At 43.2% G+C, this 15036-nt stretch overlaps 1 protein-coding gene and 1 long non-coding RNA gene across 5 annotated transcripts in view; one reads left to right on the forward strand and one right to left on the reverse strand.

The window, feature by feature from the left end:
• Nucleotides 1–712: 712 nt before the first annotated feature.
• On the reverse strand, nt 713–2926 carry LOC140691385 (uncharacterized). Its single transcript, XR_012067019.1, has 2 exons — nt 2544–2926; nt 713–1107 (listed from the first exon to the last, which is right to left on the reverse strand). It is a non-coding gene; the product is annotated as an uncharacterized lncRNA (long non-coding RNA).
• A 453-nt stretch (nt 2927–3379) lies between these two features.
• The window catches only part of ZNF438 (zinc finger protein 438), a 147220-nt gene continuing 135563 nt past the window's right edge, over nt 3380–15036 (forward strand). Inside the window, exon 1 of one of the 4 annotated variants that reach the window (XM_072954945.1) lies at nt 3380–3588. The gene's annotated coding sequence lies outside the window, so the exon portion shown is untranslated. The remainder of the gene's footprint in view (nt 3589–15036) is intronic. The other 3 variants (XM_072954943.1, XM_072954942.1, XM_072954944.1) reach the window with 3 other exon arrangements.

Raw genomic sequence — 15036 nt, forward strand, 5'->3', positions numbered from 1 at the left:
TGTGTGCGGCACGCACGCACGTGTGTGTATGTATATCTCACAACTTCTTTATCTAATCGTCCAGCAGGGGAGGAAATTAAAATCATTTCCAAGGCCCAGAGCAAAGGCAGCTTAGGGAAGTCTTCTCAGAGGGGGTTTCTGCCAAGTAGAGAGCAGTGATGGAGAGACTGAGCTACGTACAGGGATGGAGAAAGAAATGTGATAAATGAAATATGAAATGGTGCTTTGCAAATGGTGTGACAGTTGATGTGTCAGATCGTGGGGTTTTTAAACAGACATCCCTCTGCAGCTCTCCAATCTCTCTCCTGGGTCTTCCTTCCACCAAATTCTCCATCTCTACTCCTTTCTCAGAACAACCTCTCTTTTGTTTAGTGTAACTCTTGTTTTATGGATGTTTATTCTTTTGCTAAATTATTACGACACTCTTGGGTTGTGCTGGAGACCAGAGTCCTTTCTAGATGTAGAACTGGCCGGATTATTGTACTGATTACTTGGGAAGAGAGAGCTCAGACCAGATCCTGGAGCTGAGACGGATGTAAGGGGGTTGTAGGGGAATTTGGTTTCTCTTGATCTTGATTCTGAACAATGAAATCCACATAGAAGTCAGGCAAGGAGTGGTTATAATAGTGTTTCCCAAACTTTTTGGATTGTGGTCCGTAGTAAGAAATAGATTAACATAGCAACTCAGAATACACACGAATTACAGAAATGGTAGGTTCTCAAAGTTTATGTTTTGGGAAAAATTACATGTGATACATTTTGATACTTTGGATTTTGGATTTTGATTAGTGTTTCTCAGCGTGAGAATCCATCAGTGGGTCGCAAAATCAATTCAGTGGGTCGAGATGAGCAGCTTAAAATTGAAATACAAGTATCCGTTCGGAGACAGAAACAGTGAAGAAGGCACCCCTACACTGGTGTCAGTTTACAGGAGCCAGAGTTTGCAGAGCCAGCACTTCCCAAGTCCCTGGTTCTTGCACGGTTACATGAAACTCAATCCAGAGCAGTGGTTGTGGCTGCAGATTCTGGAATATGGGCGCAAATCTTGACTCTGCTGCTCAGAGGCTGTGAGACACGGGACATAGACTCCTGCACTCTGCCTGCCTCCTGTGCAAACGGGAGACAAGGATTAAATGAATTAATGCAGTGTCTGGTGCATATAAACACTCAACCAATATTAGCCCTTATATTTCAATCTCTTTTATTTTCTCCTATTTGCTAATAGAACAAAGGTAAGAGTTATGAGCTGAAGGACCCTGGAAGCCAGCTTGCTAGGGGCAGCAGGGACCAACGTGAAAGGGGAAACTGAAACCAAGAGGGACCAGACTGAAGGTCCTTAGTCCTTCCAGTGCTAACCCTTGAATGTCTGGACATTTCTTGTGTCTTTTAGTTTTTTTTGCTTGTTTTGGTTTTGGTTTCTTTAAAAAAGCAGTTTCCCTTACAGTTCCTTTCTCTAATATCAACACACACTTGACCCTACCTTCTGGCTCCTTCTCTAGATCAGATTCCAGTCTGTTACAGAAAATTGACTGAATCTGATTATTTCCCACCAAATTCCTACTTGATATTCCCTGAGGTTCCTCTCCTGGTTTCGGGTACCCTTCCTGCTTGTCAGTCTTCTGTTGGCTGTATTACTTCTTTCCTGTATGTAGCAATACAGGAGGGTCTGGGTTTTATTTTGTTTGAAAATCCTAGGGTGTCAAGAGAAAAAAATACTAAATAACAATATGAGAAGAAAAGAATGTATCCTGCCACATACCACCTCACAGAGGCAAAAGCATTTGGTATTAAAAAACTTTTAATGCCTTTGGTGGTATCCTTCTTAACCATTTCCCTTCCATAAAATAACAAAACATTCACACGTGGGACACTCCCATAGGTGTATCTAGAATCTCATTAAAAAGAATTCTAATTTTGGGGATGACATACATAAAATATTTTATCAGCATGTACATAAAGAAGTAGCAATTTAAAGGTTTCTTAAAATTGTTGCTTTGCAAGGAAAAATATAAATAGTGCTCTTTTTCAATATGTAGATCTTTAAAAAAGCACTAATTTTCTGTAACCCTGCTCCACAGAACACAAACATTATTTTTGTTAAAATTGTTACAGACTTTACAAATTTCTTACATTTGATAATGACCATTAAAACCTTGTATGATATATTAAGATAAAATGTACAAATGATATCCAAATCAGAAATGTTTTTCAACTTAAGATAATTTTTCCTGAATAATACACGTTTATTTTTAACCAGCCCAGATATCAAGAGTTAAAGGTTAACATTCGTCATCACTCTTTCCTATGAAAATACTACAGTATTTTCAAGAAGAGTGTAAACAAACCATTGTTTCATTGTTTTATTTACTCTGGAGCTGCCTGGCAAGATTTCATGCTTTACCTAACTATTTGTCTTAATTCCAAGTAAGTTTTCAAAAGTGAGCCTTCCTCTCTTTAATACTTCCTCCTTAGGGTCTATTTCCAAGGCCTATTTTTCCCGTTCTTTATTCTTCCCCAAGACATGTGTGTGAGCCACTTCTTACCGTAACGTTTGTTTTGTTTTCTGGCTGTAAGAGTGATTTAAGACTCCTACAAGCCAGAAAAAAACCTGTTTAACATTCTGCTGTGGGCTCTTCGAGCCTTCCTTCCCCTCTCCTTCTACTGAGCCATCTTTTAACCAGAACTGTCACTTGTGGGAACACAGAACAAGCATGAAAAGGCGCAGATCCGTTGGGCACAGGAAGGTGTCGTCACGTGAGCGGGAGGTGGTGGAAAGTCTACACGAGTGAAGAAGCGTTTGTATCTGTTTTCACAGATCAGCGTTTGTTAAACTTCACAGAGTGGCCTTTAAGTAGCCTCACTGAGCCAAAGCGGAAAGTCCAGTAAGAGAAGGACAGGCGAAAACCTCCAGGAAAACGCCGGGGGGTCGCCGGGTGCCCACCCAGCACCGAGTGGGAGCCGGAAGGGCGGCCCCGAGGGGGGCGGGGCCATGTCGGGCGGGTCCGGGGGGCGGAGCCCGAGGTGGCATAATCGAGAACGGGCGGGGCCGGTCCCGTGAGGGCGGAGCTAGGGCGGGGCGGGTTAGGAGCAAGGGCCGGTGGGAGAGCTAAGCCCTCCCGGCCGACCGGCCGCAGCACCTGATGGAGAGCGAGTGGTTATTTCCGCACGTGGAGAACTTTTAACGGACACGTGAGGGAAGGAAGGCAATGTGTGTGGAAAATCTCTCTCACGACCCTGGCGTCCCGCTCCAATCGCCTGGGCGACAGCTGGTTTGCTGTGTTCCCGGGGGTCTCTGCCAGCTCCTGCGGACCCCCCGCCCCAGCCACACGCTTAGAGCGCCGCTCTCTCAAGCAGCCCCGCCCTCGGCGTCCGGCCTGTGGCGCCCGCCCGGCGGCGTCCACGTAGGCCGTGTGCGCCTGCGCCCGGGCCCCGCGGCGAGGGGGCGGGGTCCTGAGGAAAGAGGAGTCCCTCCCGCCGGAGCGCTGGGGGCGGAGCCGTGGGGCGCGCGGCCGGCGCCCCGCGGCCTGACCTCCCCGCGTGGGGCCCCGTGACGTCACCTCGCTGTGACGCGCTCGCTGTAGGAAAACTGTAAGTTTCCGAGGACTCCTGCAGCTCCCCGGGCTCGCGAGCTCGCCGGCGCTTGCACTCCTGGAGCTGGTGGTGGCTGCCGGTTCGGATCCCGGGGCGACCCGGGAGGCCGCCTAACGCGGGGACGGGACAGGTGCCCGCCCAGGGCGGGAGCGCGCCCTCCGCGGCGAGGGGACGGGAGCGCGAGCGCGAGGCCGCGCCCGCGGGCAGGGCCCGCAGCTCGTCCCCCGGGCCGGCGAGGAGGCCGGGAAGGGGCGGTCCGGTTGGGAGAGCCCCTTTTCCGTCTTCCCTGATGCGGGGACTGGATGGAATTTGACAGGCTGGGGTCAGGGTTGTTGGCTTCCTTCAGAAGCTCCACATGCGGGCTTCCTCTGGAATCCCGAGAGTGACCAGGTCGCTGAGGACACGTTGAATAGATAGCGGCTTGCTGCCTCAGTTTCCTTGTTGTGTAAAATAGAGGTAAAGCAGCCTCTGGGCTCCCTACTGGCCATCCCACGGGGCCGGGGGCGTTGCGGGACAACGTGAGGTAACACAAGCATGTGACCCTGTGGAGACAGGCGGTTATGCTGAGAACGCGGTGGCCCGCGGCCGGCAGACGAAGGTCTTGTAGGTAGGGGTCTTTTCCCCAGTTTTGCCTTCTCCCGTCCCTCCCCTCATCTGATCATGGATCATGCTTTGAACCCGATGGCCGATCTGAACTGTTGTCACTGAACTTGGTGGAACAAGGATCAAGAAATCACTGGTACCATTATCACAATGTTCTTGTCAGTTACGAGGCCCCCTTGTCTGGTTTCCGCAGAGAAAATATGAGCGTCCTGGAACGAGGGCGTACTCAACAGAGACACTGAATTTTAGGGGTTGTTGCTGTGTCGGTTGTAATATCGCGTCATCATAGCTGGCTGACTGACTTTCTTGGCTTGCCAGGGGCTGGTACATTATTGATGAGTTAGTGCTATGCTTGAATACTTATCAAATTCCGGGACAAGGATTTGTCGGGAACTCTGAAGGGAAGACTGTTGGGCACGCCCCAGGGTGTATTTATTCAGGAGATTGAGAGATCACATTTCTGTAAATTCGGCACAAGGGCGTAACACCCTTCCATCTTAGTCTAAGGATCCGTAGAATCGGAAAGCAGGGGTTCGCATTTTTGCGCTGGCAGTGACTAGCTTTGTGTCCAAAGATAAGTCACCCAGACTTGGAACTTTCTTTTTCCTCTCTAAAACGGGAGACGATGGTATGTCAGCTGTTGGCTTTTCAAGGATCAAATGAGATCATGAATGTGAAAATGAAAGGGTGGCTAAGTACGGTATTGTTACTAAGAAATTCACACTGGTCCCCTAGCCTGGATAAGAGATGTGTGCTTTCAGAGTCAGGTTCTGAGTCAGAACTAGAAATAGAGCAGCAGATAAGATGCAGCCTCCACCCTAGTGGAGCTTATGTTGCAGAGGGGAATCAGGCAACAGAGAATGGGGACATGATACTGTTTCAGAGTGATGTATACAGTGAAGCGAAGGAAGGCAAGAACAACAGTGGGAGAGCAGGGCAGGTGGTTTCTGATGGGGTCAGGTGGTACCTTTCAAAGGAGGTGACGGTAATTGAAGGCTTTAAAAAAAAAAGGGAGAGGAAGAGCCTGATGGAAGACCATTTCAGGCAGGAATGATCATCTCAGTAAACACTTACATAGAGCTTACTAAAAGAGGCAGCCTTCTAAACACTAAGTGAATTTTTTACAACCTTCTGGGATATGTACTGATATCTCTATTTTTATAGATGAGGAAATGGACACACAGATAGGTTAAGAATTTGCTCAAGATTGCACAGCTAAAACATAAAAGGGACAGTATTTGAATTTGGGCAACCCGACAGTTGTACAATCCTGCCTCACAGCTGGGGCACCAACAGAACAGTGCTCTGAGGTGAGAGCAAGCCTGAGGGGGCCAAGACACAGCCAGGTGAGAGTGTTTAGGACACAGCAGGAAGGGGGAAGGTGGTGGCGGATGATGTGACAGGGCCAGACTCTGGGGGCCCTTGTAGGCCATGGTGGCATGAAGATGCTGCTCTAAGTGTGGTAGGAAACCTCTGGAAGGTTGATATCCAGGGAGTGGCATGTGCTTTCAGTTTTGTTGGATGGAGAGTTAGCTGGAGGGCCATGGAGGGGAAGTAGTGAGAGTGGGGAGATGGGAGGCTGCCCCTGGGGGAGAGGTGCTGGGGTCTTGGGTGGGGGAGGTAGTTGGAGAGAAGATGGTAACTTTTGAAGCCAGAACTGCTGGTGTGGGCTTACTAGCTGGCGTGTGAGGAAAAGGAAGGAGCAGTGACTTCCTCGGTTTTACGCTGGAACAACTGGATGAATAGTGGTGCTGTTTATGGAAAAGGGAGAAAGGGGTTTGGGAAGAAAACCGTGACTTCTGTTTTGGACAAGTTTTCTATGCTGCACGGGCACAGCAGCAACAGTACTGTGCTGGTAGACAGTGAGCCGAGGCTGCGTGAGCTGTGTGCTCTGTGGGGTTTTAAGCATTTTTACGTATATGAATTCATTTAACTCTTAAAACAGTTGTCTGTGCTAGGAACCATTGGGATCCCCATTTTACATGTGAAAGGAGAGGCACAGAGAGGTTAAAAGTCACCTGCCTAGTGGGGAGGGGATGGCTCAGTGGTAGAGTGCCTGCTTAGGATGCACAAGGGCCTGGGTTCAATCTCGAGTACCTCCATTAAAGTAAATACATAAATAAACCTAATCGCCTCCCTCCCAAAAAAAAGGAAAAAAAAAAATAAGCAACCTGCCTATGGTCATCCAGCTTGAGAGCGATGGAGTGAGCTGGGATTCAAACCCAAGCAGTCTGGCTTCAGAGTCTGGGTGGTTGGTCCCAGTAGCTACCCCTAAGGCGACACACTGAGTAGGCAGTTGGATGAATGAATATGAAACTTGGGAATGGTCAGGGCTGAAGACATGAAGACACACATTTCTGCTTCTAAAGAGAAAGCCTGCTTTTGGTCCTCATCTAAGCCTCGACTGGCAAGCCTGGGGCTCTGCTACCTGGCCTTTCAGTACTTGACTCTGTTCATGTAGCCAAGAGTCAGTACCCCACTTCCGGGAGTCTCCAGAGGGTGAGATCTGCAGCCCTGGCCCTTCTTTGTCTCTAGTCCCTAATCCAGAGCCTGCCATGGAGGGGAGGCGAGGGATAACTTTGCAGGACACTGGGTTAGGTTTGGGGCCTTCAGAGATGAATAAAACATAGCTGCCTTTCTGGAGGAGCAGAATACAGGGAAGGACCTGCGGGAATAAAACTAGAGCAGGCTAAATGCATCACTGCAGCGTGATGACTTCAGTCTGGCCTTCTGGCCACCCCCTTGCCCCAGACGCTCAAGGAGTAGGGCAAGAATGGGTCAAAGGGGACAGAGAATGAACAATCCTAGGGTGAATTTGAGGCTCCTAAAGTGTCCTTTTCAACAAAAGAATTACTCAGAGTGCGTCGGTTACTATATTTGCATTCGTTTTGTTTGGCAACTGTATAATTCTTACCAAATGAAATAAAATTCGATATTTGAATATCACGGGGGAGTGATGAGTTTTCCCAGTTCTGTTACCTCAGTGTTGACAAGGCACACTAGTGAAATAAGGGAGTTGGCTTGAAATGTTGCAGCTTGCGTACTAGAGGGTGACGGAGGGGTTGTGTGAAGCATTTAGGCAGGTTTCCACCGGTTTAAGTGTGTCCTGCCGAAGTTCCACACATTGGAGTAAGTTTGAGTTTCTCTGCTGATCGTCCCTTTAACATTGAGCAAGTTTTTTTGTCATGGAAAGAGGACCTGGTGCTATTTGCCATAGGCGGAATTGTAGATCACATCTCTTATATGTGGAATGAGGTGGAAATGAGAAACTTGAACAATACAGACAAAAATAAGGATTTTTATTTCTGTCGATCTCTTTTAGGGTGTACAGTAACCTCCACACATTTCTCATGAGTTTGTTTCTTCTTAATAGAACTATTTCAGATTTGAGCCATTAAAAGATTATATACATTTACACCAGTGTAGATTTTATGATTGATCTCAGTTTTTTTCCTTACAATATATAGAATTATATTTTGTTTAGCTTTTTGAGCTTTCAGTGGGAGAGTTGACCTGAATAACCAGAACTCTATATAAGCAGAAACCCTCCACAAGTACAGATGTGGAGATGTGCTGTCTCATTTTGCAGGTCACAAAATTTTAGATTTGCTGTTGTGACATCCCTAAATTTAATGCAATAGAAGTGATTAGTTTTTTTTTTTTTAATCACAATTGCAGTTAGCTTAAAGAACATTACATGTGGTAGGAAGTAGAACTTTGTCTTAAATGACCTGTTGATGTCTCAGGCTTTGTCATTGCCTTTTTAAATTCAAATATTATTTTATCACTTTCAAAGTTCAGGCTCTGGGAGAGCAGGTTGATGGTTATTTAATTGTATCAGGTAGCACCCAGCAGAGAGAAGGTAAGCCCTTCTACTTTTTTTTCTTTTTTTTTAAAGCCTTTTTCTTTTAAAGGAGCTACTTTATAAAATTTTATTTATGTATTTATTTATTTATTTAGATATTATTTAGTGGCGGTACTGGGGATTGAACCCAGGACCTCCTGCATGCTGAGCTTGAGCTCCCACTGAGCTATACCCACCCCCTCAAGCCCTTCTATTTGAAGGCAGCAGAAACCACTCAAACACTGATCAGATGAAATATAGCATCCTAGGTAACTTATCCAAATTTCTTTTATATTTACATAAGCAGATTTAAATACTACTATGTTATGTTAAGAGTACCGATGTAAATATATAGAAATTGCAGAAAACAATGTGTCTAGCCTACTGATGGTATGTAGTGGGCATTATATATTCTTAAAATCCCACATGTGGTTTTTTTTTGTTTTTGCATATTTCTTTCAGCATACTAATACGATATCTTTGCAGTAATAGCTGAATACTAGTTTGTGTACTTTTACTTAATATTATAAATGTTTGAATATATTTAATTTTAATAATTTAAATAGATAAATAGCATTTAATTTTGATTCATTTCATATTTGATTACTTAGGAATTAAAGTCTTGAGGATTGATTTTTTTTTTTCAGTTAAACACCAATTAATAATAATTAGGAAGTCTGGGTAGAGACTAGCTTTAGTGAGAGATTAACCAAGTTGTCATCTTAGAGGAATTCCCAAGAAGGGAGCTCTTAGAGAAGGGTAAGCAAACACAGCATGTTGATGGAAGAGATCATTTAACCATAACTCCCTGCCATACCTATAACTCTTCTTAAGATGTTCCTGCCCTACAGACAGCGTTCTTAAAGCCAGTTCTCCTACTGCAAAACTGCTAGTTTCAAGCTGCACTCTAAGCCGTCAATCTACAGAGAGAGAAACATGAGGTAAATACTGGAACTGTAGCTCAGTGGACCTCAACTGGGGATGACTTTGTCCCTTCCTCCAACTCACCCTGGGGACATTTTTGGTTGTCACAACTGTGTGTGGGAGACATTGTTCCTGTCATCTAGTTGGTGGAGGTCAGGGATGCTCCTGAATATCCCACAGTGCACGGAGCAGCCCAACATCAAGGAGCTTATCTAGTTCAAAATGTCAGCCCTGCTGATGCTGAGAAAGCCTGCAGGCTGTAACTTTCCTCTTCTACCTCTCCCCGTGCTTTAGAAATGGAAGTGGTAGTTGTAAATGGCAAACACCTGACCTGAACAAAAGACTGTGTTGAACTGTGGAGAGCTGCATTCATTTGGTTCATTTATTGTATGGAAAAAAGTTCTTGTAGCTGATAGCCTGGAATTTCTGTGTGGTTGCCAATGTGTCTAGTGTTTTGAGTATGTTTTTAGTTTTCAGATTTTTTTAGTAAAATTAGTTTATTGTGCAATTAATATTATTTTTATAATAGATATTTATAATATAATAATCAATAATTGGGCATCCTGGCTTGTAACAGGTTTGCTAGTATGAATCTTCTTCATTTTTGTGCATATGGAATGAACTGTCTCACAGTTATATGGTTTTGGTACATTTAAAAAAAATCCTTTTCACATTAGTTTTCATATGTGATTGTCATAAACACCCCATGAAATATGTCGAGCAGGCATCACCCTCCCTATTTGACAGATACAGAAACAGAGATCAAATGACTTGCCATACGTATTATAGCAAGTTAGTGGCAAGAGTGAATCTAGGACTCAGAGGTTTTGATGTTTAGGATATTTTTTAAAGCTGCTAGTTATTGTTATCTCATTTAATCTGTGTGACAGTCCTTTGCAATAGGGTCGTTATTCCTATTTTGTAGACATGGAAACTAGTTCAAAGATACTGGATTGGTCACAGAGTTTATAATGTAGTTTTGACTGTAGTTTCAGCTGCCTTTCCACATACTCTAAGAAATAAATTTGGTACTTTCTGGATACATTTGCCAAATCTATGCCTAAGCTAAGTCGGTCTCCTGACACTGTAGGTGAGGGGGATCCTCCTCTGCCCTCTTTGAGTCTCTGGCTGGGCCTAAGAGTGAAACTGACATAAGACAGACTAACAGGAGAAAAACATGCAGATTTTATTAAACTTTTACATACACCTGGGAGCCTTCACGAGAGAATCCAGGCCTGAAGAAGTGACCAGAGCAGGAAGCTGTTGTACATTTTAGACAAAGAAACAATACATTTGTGAAGAATTGACAAGACAGAGGGGTAGTAAGCGGGGAAGAGGGAAGAGGAAGGGAAGGGGCAGTGTAATAAGATTTGTTTGTGCAGATTTCTCAGCCCCCAGTTCCCGTCTCTGCTGATAAGAATGTCTTCCTTCCTTCTGGTCCAGGGAAAGCACCTTTCATGTGGCAGTTTTATCTCTTGCTTTCAGGAAGGACAGAGGAGACTCACCGTGTCCTTCGTGCACCTGATATTTCTTAAATGCCTTTAGTTCAAAATAATCAGTATGTCAGAATGGCGTATTTTGGGGTGACTTTCTGGCTTCCTTCAGCACGTAGGCAAATGTTCGTGTGGTCAGTTGAATCCATAGGTAATTCATGTTTGTACTCCTTCTCTGATTGGACTTGAGTGGAAACTTCACCGAGTTGACAGACCATAAGGTAGCACCCCTTGCTATTTAGAATTTATTTTTTGAAAACACGAAGCCCAAAATCAGGCCAAGGACGTGGCTCTCAGCTGTATTAGAGTATACTTGGGGAAGGCAACCCTCTTGCACGGTTCACTTTGCCAGTCTGATGGAGGGATTTGTATTTGGGGTAGGACTCCCATTCACTCTAATTTTCTTTTCCTTTTTTGGGGGGTGGGGCGGGGAGGGAGGTAATTATGTTTATTTATTTAGTTACTTTTTTTTTTTTAGAGGAGGTACTGGGGATTGAACCCAGGACCTCACACATGCTAAGCATGTGCTCCACCACGTTGAGCTATACCCTCCCCTCTCATTCTAATTTTCTAATTAGAATCTATATTATTCTCTTCAGCCATCTTTTATGTCATATTTGAGACAGTTGCTCTTACTTTTTCCCCATGCTGACCTAAACCTCAAACTGACTTGACTTCAACAACAAACAAAATGATAGCATAATGGTTGGGTTTTATTTTTCTTTCTGAAACATTTGTGGTTCATCTTACTCTAAGTGAGTACATGCATCACTCTTTGTGAGGTGCTGGGAGCTGGTGACAGTCACTTCATCTTCTAGACTGAAAAATGTAAGAGGAGATGATCAATTTACCCAAGTAAACCAGCCTCAAAGATAGGATTTAGCATTTAGGTTTTAAAAAACCAAGCCACACTATCATTTCTCTCAGATCAAAAAGAGTATCTACTTAAATATTTGATCAATTACCATTTTGTTTGAGGATTATTTGATGATACTCAGTTGTTGCTACTAGTTTTAGTAATTGGAGATTTTAATATTTCATATGGTATCCATCGGCTGGATTTGGACCACTGATAGTATGAAATTGTGGGTCTGCGACTTAGAGAAGGAAAACGTACACCTTTGTTAGTGCAGCTGTCGATCCGGCAAGAAGGATTATAATTAGAATTAAAAGGTGAAGATTCCCAACATTCCGTAAAACTGAATTATTATAACAAAAATATTTTTCTTACCTCCATGAAGAAAAATGCTAATACCCAAGTAACCATAATATTTATTGTGTGATGGAAGGGCGAGACCGCCACTGGCGTGCAGCTGAGACAAAGCTGAATTTCATACTTGCTAAGCAAAGGAGAACTGTGCTTGCAGAATATAGTTTTCAAAGCAGGCAGAGATGTACTTACATTGGGTTTTGAAGAAGCATAGGGTTTTAGGATTGATTTTTATTGAAATGTGAGATAATTTAAGGATTGGTTGACTTTAAACTTGGAGTTTAGGGACTGACTGGCTTTGAGGAGCCAGGGCTGTGACAGGGGCAGTTGCTGATCGGCTGCCTTTCTCAGCTGTGTCCTTCAGGGGAAAAACTGAGTGGAGTTTAAGGATTGATTGGGGCATTTTTAAAACCGGTGCTGTGTTTACTTGTCCTCAGCTTGGGACAAGCACCAAAGAATCATCTTTTCCTTTTCTTGAACTTGGAAAATAAGTACTTTGAATTTTCCACATTTATGTCAAACCTTTAGCAGTTGTGCTGATTTTACTTTTCTTCTGAAACTTAAAAATAAGAAATGAGCACAGAGAATATTATTTGTGCCCTGTTTGCAAGTCTCAGGGGTCTGTGACATTTGAGACCCAGGCCGTTTCAAGGATTATTTTTATATGTAGTTAAAAAAGGTCATTGTCATTTATGGAAATACTTTTAATGCTTTAAGTATTACGGCGAAAGCCGTGTCACTTTTATGTTTATCGGTCTCTCTCGTGGCAGTGTGTTGTATCATATGCCTGCCAAAATTAGGCTTGGTGGATGCTGAATTCTAGATCTAAAAGTTTTTGTTTTTGCTGTTGTTAGAAACATGTCTAGAAGTGATTACCATTTGCAAGTTTGCTAGCAGTTCTTAACACGTTAAAAGGTTTCATAATTATGTTGTGTGTCTTTTATGTAAGGTAGGCTGAATCATTGTAGTTTCTGTGAATACCACGACTATTATTGTATCATTTAAAGTATTTTGGTTTAATATTTATTTTAGAATATTTTTATTCTTCAGAATGAAATAGCTGTTTATGACTGTTAACCAGAACTATGATAGAAAGTAGATATTTTTCTAAATTGCTCACAGTTATAGGTGAGTTTTCAAAATGTTTTCCTGTGGAGATGTTAAATTTGGAGGGCATCATTTATCTTAGAAGTTAGAGAAGGCAAAGTGAGTTTTGGTATACCTTACTTATTGTATTGAAATTTTATTTAAAACACCCTACATAGGATATTGACATGAAATAAGCCCATGATATTTAAAAAAGAACGGGTGCTGTGCGTGTTGTGTCTGTGTTTATGCAGCCCCTGTTTCCTTCTTGTGTCTGCCTTCCAGATAGGGATTACCCAGGCTAAAGCTGTGTTTGCTTTCTTGTTTTTGCTTATGGTCCAAATTTCTGACCTGATGTGATAGTTAACCTTAAGAGGTTAATCTTCACCTAGTATCAAAATTAATATTATGATTTTCTTTATGAGAGCACTGTTGTTTAACTACCACATGATACTCAGACATATTCATCCTCAACATTTAATTTTTCAAAATTTATACTGAATAAGTACTTAAACTTTCTAGGAAGAAGTCATTGCTGCCTGACTATGGTTATTGGTATTACTCCTGCGCAATCTACAATATGAAGTAATGGATTTGAAATGTGGTTTTTCTCTCTGCACATGCGGTGAATAGTTGGGCTTTTATTGCCTAGTGATATGATCAAAAAAAGAATCTTAGGCTAGGTGATCTTTCATAGTAAAATGGAAAAAAAACCGGTTATATGCTCTTTAGTAAAAGCCTTATTTTCTAGACTTTGCTAACACGATGTATAAAGTGGTATCACATAGTTTTAATTTGCATTTCTTTGATTACCAGTGAGGCTCAGCTTTTCCTCATTCTCTTGTTGGCCGTGTGGATTTCACCTACAGTTGCCAGATTTAGCAAATAAAAATACAATACGAGACACTGTTAAATTTGAATTTCGAATAAACAACATTTTTTTTTTTAGCGTAAGTATATACTATACAATAGTTGGGACGCACACTAAAATTTTTTTCATTGTTTATCTTTAATTCAGACTTAATGGGGCTTCCTGTATTTTATCTGACCCCTCTAATTTTACTTTCAGTGAATAGTCTGCTTCTTTCTCTTACCAAATTTTCAGTTGCATTTCCTGTCTTTTTATTGTTATTTTCCAAGAGTTCTTGGCATACACTGGATATTAAATCCTTTGTGGGTGTTTTTTTTTTAAGATGTTGCAAGGACATACTTCCAGTCTTTTGCCTATCTGTTAATTTTGTCTATAGTGTCCTTTGTTGAGTTACAAGTCCTTAATTTTGAGGGAGTCAGTTCCATCAAAATTCCCACATGTTGTTTATACCCTTGTGATCTTTCATCACTCAGGGTCACAAATGCATTATGCTGCTTTTTCTTTCATTAGCTTCCCAGTTTTACCTTTCATAGTTAGATGTTCAATCCATGTGGTGTTTATTTTATGGAAAGAGTATTAGGAGATGCCCTGAGAGAGGTCCTGGGGGAGCAGATTGCGTGGGGATTGCAGGCCGTTGTAAGGACTTGGGGTTTTATGCTAACTGAAATAGGAAGCCCGTGGAGGTTTTCACAGAGGGTGCCACAGTCTGAGTTGTGCTTTTTGAAAGCTCTTTGATAACTATATAGAACAGGGTGTGTGGGGTACAGAGCAGACTGCTGCGTCCTGCGCAGTGTCACGCTCCTCCTTCCCTTTTCAGCATCCGAGCTCCTCTGGTCTAGCTGGGTACATGGCTCCTGACAAAAAGATGTATTTTCCACTTTCCCTGCCTGTAGGTGTGGCTGTGTGATTAGATGTTTGGGGCAATTAGATGTGAGCAGAAGTGATACGTACAACTTTGGGTTGATCTACTTTAAGATAAGGTGCTTGTCCTGTTCATCTCCCTACCCCACCTCCACCCCCTTCCTACCGGCTGGAAAGTCCCAGCAACTATAATGGTAACAACTACCTCAAACCCGGAGGTGGAAGTCCTGGGATGCATGTAGCAGGGCCTGCCCCCCATCAGCCTAGCTCCCTGAGTGACACTGTGGAGCAGAACCAACGACTACGATCACTAAATAAGGTGACCCTTATTATGTTGTGGCAACACACTTGGTGAAACTGTCACCTCTGATATCTTGGAAGACAGTGTGTCTGTCGAGTTGGTAAATCAAGGGGAGTGATTAGAAAGACTGCTGAAGTGAGGGGACCACTCCCTTCTGCTTCAGCAAGGATCTGCAGGCGAGGGTCAAATGAGGGGATGATGAGCTGGTTTGCAGCTAGACTTGGGAGAGAGTCTAGTTTTGCTAAAGGAGGT

This window comes from Vicugna pacos, chromosome 35, assembly GCF_048564905.1.
Source record: "Vicugna pacos chromosome 35, VicPac4, whole genome shotgun sequence".
Classification (NCBI taxonomy): domain Eukaryota; kingdom Metazoa; phylum Chordata; class Mammalia; order Artiodactyla; family Camelidae; genus Vicugna; species Vicugna pacos.